Consider the following 8080-nt stretch of genomic DNA (forward strand, 5'->3'; position numbering starts at 1 on the left):
AACCCCTCCCACTAGGAGAGGCTTCTTTACCTACCAACTGCATTTCACCTCCCTTACATCACCAGGGTTGGGCAGCCAGAAAAATCCTGCTCAAAGAGTTGACTTCTGCAGCTACCTTGCAAGAGTAGAGTTTTGAGATTTATCTGATCAAAGAGATTATCAGAAGATAGCAGCATGAATGGATCTTGGATTTTGATGGATTCAGAAACATGCTATAGTTCAATTCAGATATTTTCATTTGCACAACAAATAACTCTTTTACTTTAAAATTTCTGTAATATCAAAATAAAATATTAAACTATTGCATGCTGCAAAAGGAAAAGAAAAGAGGCCAGGTTTACGTTGATTATCTTGGCTCTGTTGCTGCTGCTGCTGCTGCTAAGTCACTTCAGTTGTGTCCGACTCTGTGTGACCCCATAGACGGAAGCCCACCAGGCTCCCCCTTCCCTGGGATTCTCCAGGCAAGAACACTGGAGTGGGTTGCCATTTCCTTCTCCAATGTATGAAAGTGAAAAGTGAAAGTGAAGTCGCTCAGTCGTGTCCGACCCTCAGCAACCCCATGGACTGCAGCCTACCAGGCTCCTCCATCCATGGGATTTTCTAGGCAAGAGTAGTGGAGTTTGGCTCTGTTAAGTTTGTATAAATGTAACATTTGAACTTGGGGAATACTTTTTTGTGGGTACCCCCTATTCTTTCTCCAACTTGCCCACAAAAATACAATGAACTCTTGAGGTTGATTTGTTAGAGTTTCAGTCAGAAAGTCCATGATCTTAACCATTCAAGAAGTATTGTTTTCCCTGGCTATCTTCAGTGGAGCTGCCATATTAACTTTTCTTGAAGCAACGTTAATTGCTCTCAGAACTCTTAAGTATCATTGACATTGATAAATCATCCTTAAAGAGACATGAACAAATAAATCAATTGCTCATCATCATATTCAGGAAGGATAAACATTTTTACAAGTAATAATGCATTAGGCAACCTACTTATGTAATGCTGGATTGAATAAAGATTTCTTGATGAACCATAAATGGTATCCTATAAACTGAGTGACTAATGCATTGAAGAGTCAGCTTAATCATAGAAAAATGTGGGACAAGGTACCCTGTAGAAAACATATTTATTTATTTTTATTGCAAAACAGAAACACAGCTATTCAGCTGTTAGAGTTTAGTCTGTTTCACAACTATACATTAATATTAATACAACTTCCATTTTCTCTTGTGTTAATGTGATGAAATTATTACTGACATCAGAGTGATATTTAGATAACAAATTCTTCGATATTATGTAATATACCTTGTTGTTGTTCATTTGCTAAGTCATGTCCGTCTCTTTGCAACCCCATGGACTGCAGCACGTCAGGCTTTCCTGTCCTTCGCCATCACCTGGAGTTTGCTCAAACCCATGTCCACTGAGTCTGTGATGCCATGAAACCGTCTCATCCTCTGTTGCCTCCTTTCCTTCCTGCCCTCAATCTTCCCCAGCATCAGGGTCTTCTCCAGTGAGTCATCTGTTTGCATCAGGTGGTCAAAGTATTGGAGCTTCAGCTTTAGCATCAGTCCTTACAATGAATATTTAAGGTTGATCTCTGATCTCCTTTAGGATTAACTGGTTTGATCTCCTTGCAGTCCAAGGGACTTTCAAGGGTCTTCTCCAGCACTACAATTCAAAAGCATCAATTCTTCGACACTCAGCCTTCTTTATGGTCCAACTCGCACATCTATACATGACTACTGGAAAAACCATAGCTTTGACTAGACAGACGTTTGTCAGCAAAGTGATGTCTCGACTTTTTAATACACTGTCTAGGTTTGTCATAGCTTTCCTTCCAAGGAGTAAGCATTTTAATTTCATGTCTCCAGTCACCCTCTGCAGTGATTTTGGAGCCCAAGAAAATAAAATCTGTCACTGTTTCCACTTTTTCCCCATCTGTTTGCCATGAAGTGTTGGGACCGGATGCCATGATCTTAGTTTTCTGAATGTTGAGTTTTAAGCCAGCTTTTTCACTGTCCTCTTTCACCCTCATCAAGAGGCCCTTTAGTTCCTCTTCACTTTCTGCCATTAGAGTAGTATCTCGCATATCTGAGGTTGTTGTTATTTCTCCCAGCAATCTTGATTCCAGCTTGTGATTCATCCAGCTCAACATTTCACTTGATGTACTCTGCATGTAAGTTATGGAGAAGGCAATGGCAAGCCACTCCAGTACTCTTGCCTGGAAAATCCCATGGATGGAGGAGCCTGGTAGGCTGCAGTCCATGGGGTCGCTAAGAGTCAGACACAACTGAGCGACCTCCCTTTCACTTTTCACTTTCACGCATTGGAGAAGGAAATGGCACCCCACTCCAGTGTTCTTGCCTGGAGAATCCCAGGGACGGGGAGCCTGGTGGGCTTCCGTCTATGGGGTCGCACAGAGTCGGACACAACTGAAGCGACTTAGCAGCAGCAGCAGCAGCAGCACGTAAGTTAAATAATCAGGGAGACAAATACAGCCTTGACATACTCCTTTCCTAATTTTGAACTGGTCTGTTATTCCATGTCCAGTTCTAACTATTGTTTCTTGACCTACATACAAGTTTCTCAGGAGACAGAAAGGGTGGTCTGGTATTCCCATCTCTTTAAGAATTTTCCAGTTTGTTGTGATCCACACAATCAAAGGCTTTAGTATAGTCAGTGAAGCAATAGATATTTTTCTGGAATCCCCTTGCTTTTTTCCTGATCCAATGGATGTTGGTAATTTGATCTCTGGTTCCTCTGCCTTTTCTAAATCCAGCTTGTACATCCGGAAGTTCTCAGTTCACATACTGCTGAAGCCTAGCTGAAGGATTTTAAGGATTACCTTATTAAGCAAGTGAAATGAGTGCAGTTGTGTGGTAGTTTGAACATTCCTTGACATTGCCTTTCTTTGGAATTGGAATGAAAACTGACCCTTTCTAGTCCTGTGACCACTGCTGCATTTTCAAAATTTGCTGACATATTGAGTGCAACACTTTAACAGCATCATCTTTAGGATTTTCAATAGCTCAGCTATACTTTGTTGTATAGAAAAATAGGTCTACAAATATATAGACAATGGCAATATTAGTTGTTTATTGTCTCTCTATGAATTTTCTAATTCATCAATCTAAATACAGTCCGTTGTATTTACGCTGTATTATCTTCTTTTATGGGGCTTCCCAAATGGCTCAGCGGGTAATGAATCTGTCTGCAATGCAGGAGACACACCAGGTTTGATCCTTGAGTTAAGAAGGAAATGGCAACTCACTCCATTATTCTTTCCTGGAAAATCCCATGGACAAAAGGAGCCTGTAGGGTGTTAGTCCATGGGATCACAAAGAGTCAAACATGATTTAGCAACTAAGCACACACACATCTTCTTTTACAGAGTATGGTTTCAACAAACCCTCCATCTTAAAAGAAAAACAGTTGGTAGTATTTTCTCTTAACTCTCCACTTTCTGTTTCAAAGGGAAAGAACATGATTCATCCTTTTTTGGGAAAAGTAGCCATTATGAACAGCATCTTTTTTGTTGTTTGAGAAACGGGGTTATATTAATGGGAAGATAGATACTACTGATTGGAATAAGAGAAGTGGCATGAGTTAGCACTCCCTTCTCATTTGCCCTTTCTTTATCTGCCTCTGAGCACCAGCTTTACCTTTATCCTTTCTTGGACAATCTCTGTGTTTGCAAACATCTATAGAGACATCAGCAAATCTCAGCAATGGCATGACACTACATGGTCCTTCATCCCTGAATGAAAATGCCACACTTTGCCAGGATTGCAAACCTTCTCACAATTATGTGCTACCTGAAAGCCTTCCAATAAGTTTTACATTCCCAGTGGTATATAATAGACCTGCAGCAATTATTTGTGTATGCATTTTATGCTGTTATTGAATCATTATGATTCCATTTTCAAATTATGTTCTACAAATTCTCATTTTGAGAACTGTTAACAACAGTTTTAGCTAAATTTGTTTACTACTTAGTATGTGATTTCTGTGCATTTTATCATCCAGTGCTCACAAGTCTTTGAAGTAATATCAGTTATTATTTCCATTTTATGGATAAGGGATGTGAGGATTAGATAAATGTCATCGGTAAGCGGTTAAGCTGGAATTTGAACTGGGCCCTTTGACTCCACAGCTCAATAGTACAGCATTGCTGTTGGATGAAAAAGGATTTTGGGGTCAATGGATTTGGAAATGAAGAATTAAATAAAATTTTGAAAACTTCTATCTTACAGAATTTCTCTGAGTATTTAATATGCCAGTGCATATTGAATCTTTAAGAATAAAAATTACATGGAATATAGTATGTGATATTCCTAAACTTACTAAACCCTACATATCGCTCAAGTGCTTAAACCTGAAGACGCAGTTTTTAAGATGTCAATATTATTCGGAGCTATTTAGAAATTTAGTATAATTCCTATAAAAATTCCAAGTTGTTTTTTTTTTTCAGAAATGGAAAAGCCAATCCTCAAATTCATATGGAATTGTAAAGGACCCTTAGCTAGAGTAATCTCGAACAAGAACAAAGTTGGAAAACTCCCATTTCTTTATTTTAAAAACTTAGTACAAAACTACAGTAATAAACAGTGTGATATTGACATTAGGATAGATATATAAGCATATAGAATAGGATTGACAGTCCAGAAGTAAATATCTGTGGTCAGTTGATTTCTGTGGACCAGAATGATCTAGGTCCATTCAATGGAGAAAGAATAGTTTCCTCAAAAAAGATAATGGGCCAACTAGATTTCCCTATGCAAAACAATGAAGTTGGACTCCTACCTCATACTATATATAAAAACTAACTCAAAGTGGATCAGTGACACAGAACACACAAGCAACAAAATAAAATAGATAAATTTGACTTCATTAAAATGGAAACTTTTTTGATCAAAAGATACTATTAAAAAAATACAGCCTACAGAATGGGAAATGTTATTTACAGTCATATATTTGGTAAGGGTTTAATATCCGGATATATGAAGAACACCTAAAATGCAATAATAAAAAGACAAACAACCTAATTAAAACATAGGCAAAGGAATTAAATAGGCATTTCTCTGAAGAAGATATACAAATTATCAATAAGCTCATAAAGGAAGCTTAACATTATCAGCCAGTAGGGAAGTGCAAATAAAAACCACAACAAGATACCATTTCACACCTACTAGGATGGATATAATAAATTAACAATACTGCTGAGGATGTGGAGAAATTTGAACTCTCATACATTGCTAGTGGGAATGTATAGTGGCTATGTAAGCCAGTTTGGAGGCTCCTTTAAAAGCTAAAAATAGAATAACTACATGACCCAGCAATTAAACTCCTAGATATCTAGGTATATACCCCAAATAATTGAAAACAGGAATTCAAACAGGTACTTGTGCACATTGTAGAATAATTCACATTAGCCAAAAGGTTTAAACAACCCAAGCACCATCAAATAAATAAAATGTGGTCTATAAATACAATATTATTCAGCCATAAAAATATTGAAATTCTGATACATGCTACAACAATGATGAACCTTGAGAACAAGTGAAATATACCAGACATAAAAGGACAAATACCATATGATTCCACCTACATGAAATATCTAGAAGAGACAAATTAATAGAGACAAAAAGTAGAACAGAAGTTATCAGTGACTGGGTGGAGGAAGAATGGGGAGTAACTGCTTAAAATGAGTACAGAGTTTCTATTTGGGTGTTGAAAAAGTTTTGTAAATTCATAGCAGTGATGGCCACACAACTTTGAGAATGTAATTAATACCAATGCATTGTACATTAAAAATTTTAATTTTACATATATTTTACCACAATAAAAAGGTAACCCCAAATTGGGGCAGTGTCATTTAGGGAAGCTAAAGGAGCAGGTAAGTATCAGAAAAATTAAGCTGTATTTTGGAATTCTGTAATGGAAAAATCTGAATAAATCAGTCCTAAAAAAATCCATTAGTACATACCATTCAGAGGTGAAACACTAGTTTCGGGTTCCTGCTTTTTTCTTTTTCCTCAGTCTGAGCATATCTATATTCTTCGTGCTGTGCTTAGTCGCTCAGTCATGTCCAGCTCTTTGGAACTCCATGGACTGTAGCTTGACAGGCTCCTCAGTTCATGGGGATTCTTCAGGCAAGATTACTGGAGTGGGTTGCCATGCTTTCCTCCAGGGGATCTTCCCAACCCAGGGATCAAACCCAGGTCTCCCGCTTTGCAGGCGATTCTTTACCATCTAAGCCACTATGGAAACCCAATAGCAGTGCTCTTGCATTGGCTGGGAATCGAACCCAGGCCTCCCGCATGGCAGGAGAGAATTCTACCACTGAACCACCAATGCTTACACCTACGTTCTTTAGGTTGTTAAGTAATCTGGATGTCACTTTCAAAGACATAGGAGGCACTCTGGCCAGTTGTGGTTGACAGTCCATTACTTCTTTAGTAGGATTTATTGGACAGGTCCCATTGGTTTTTTTATTGCAAAATTAAACAGAAAACTGAGAAACTTTTGGATAGATTTCCCAAAAGAATTCTCTGTTCCTTGGAACAGACTGTGATATAGGAGACCTGGTTATCTGGAATCTGGGAGTTGGAATAAAGGGTCTTTGGGGCCAACAAGACAGGCTGCAGGTGATGGTCGTATGTGAGCTCTGTAGGAGAGAGCTGGAGCAATGGAATCAGAGCCAGTTACTGGGTATCTGAGCAGCTGGTCACTTGCTGGGGAGGCAGCTGATAAGAGTAGAACTAATGTTGATCCTGAGTCAATCTTTTGTTATTTGTCTGAAATCCTTCTTAAGTGAAATGGATTTACGAGTAATAAGTAATTCATACTTCCTGCTTGGAGGTGAATATACATATGGCTGACAGGTAGGGGCAAGGAGACAGCCTGGGTTAAAGGAAAATGGTTCAGGAAGAACCATGTATGTGAAAACATACTGTCAGTGATGAAGTGCTAATCAAGTGTTAGTTATCTGGTTATTCATGGATGCAGAATTTAAGAGCTATTCCTTAGTAGAAGGATCTGGTCATCTTTGGAGTCCTGAGAGTAAAACAAAAATGAAAATAGCCTCATCTATTAATATATCACTGCAACCTACTGAAAATTTGGGTCTTAAGTGAAAGAAATGAAAGTTTAAATGATCATGTTTTTAATCTAGGGGGGAACATAACAAAATTTTCCTGAGTTTCATAACAAATTTTAAATTTCAAAATATGATTTTTAGAAGTAGTCTTAGGAAAAAACCTCCCTACAAAACAAAGATGTTCTGTATAGCATAACCTGGGTTTCCCTGGTGGCTTAGATGGTGAAGAATCTGCCTACCATGCTGAAGACCCGGGTTGGGAAGATCTCCTGGAGAAGGGAATGGCAACCCCCTTCAGTATTCTTGCCAGGAGAATCCCCATGGATGGAGGAACCTGGTGGGCTACAGTCCCTGGTGTTGCAAAGAGCCAGACACAACTGAAGGACTAATGCACACACACACACACACACACACATAGCATAACCCAAACTAGATTTGGAGTTGTCCTAGTAAAGATATTTATTTGGAGCAACTGTCCTTGCCTTAGCAGCCAAGAGCTAATATTGGGAGTTTACCATATACTACTTTAAATGTGTCCAGTTATTTAACACTTGTAACTTCCTCTTAGCTAGTTACTACTCTCGTGTCCATCCTAGAAAGAAAGAAAAAGGAGAGTTCAAGTAACTTGCCCAAGAACCTGCAGCAAGTCAGAGTTTGAACACCAGCAGTCTTACTCCAGAGTCCATACTCCCAACCATTATCCCCTCTTTCCCAACTGCTTTTTACAAGTCCTAACTGCATTATCCCTTTTTCACAACTGAAAACAAAGGCCTCTGTTGATGGAGAGGAGTGGTGCCAAATCAGTACTTCCAAAGAATGACCCAAAAGACATTTGTCCCTCAGTATGTACTACATGCTGAGTCACTTTAGTCATGTCCAACCCTTTGTGACCCCATGGACTGTGGCCCGTCAGGCTTCTCTACCCATGGGATTCTCCAGGCAAGAATACTGGAATGGGGTTGCCATTCCCTTCTGCAGGAGATCTTC

At 38.9% G+C, this 8080-nt stretch overlaps 1 non-coding gene across 1 annotated transcript; it reads right to left on the reverse strand.

Moving 5' to 3' along the window:
• Positions 1 to 6280: 6280 nt before the first annotated feature.
• Positions 6281 to 6351, reverse strand: TRNAG-GCC (transfer RNA glycine (anticodon GCC)). The gene has a single exon. It is a non-coding gene; the product is annotated as a tRNA-Gly (tRNA).
• Positions 6352 to 8080: the final 1729 nt, after the last annotated feature.

Source organism: Moschus berezovskii, chromosome 1, assembly GCF_049115385.1.
Source record: "Moschus berezovskii isolate FMDL1 chromosome 1, NW_MosBer_1.0, whole genome shotgun sequence".
Lineage (NCBI taxonomy): Eukaryota > Metazoa > Chordata > Mammalia > Artiodactyla > Moschidae > Moschus > Moschus berezovskii.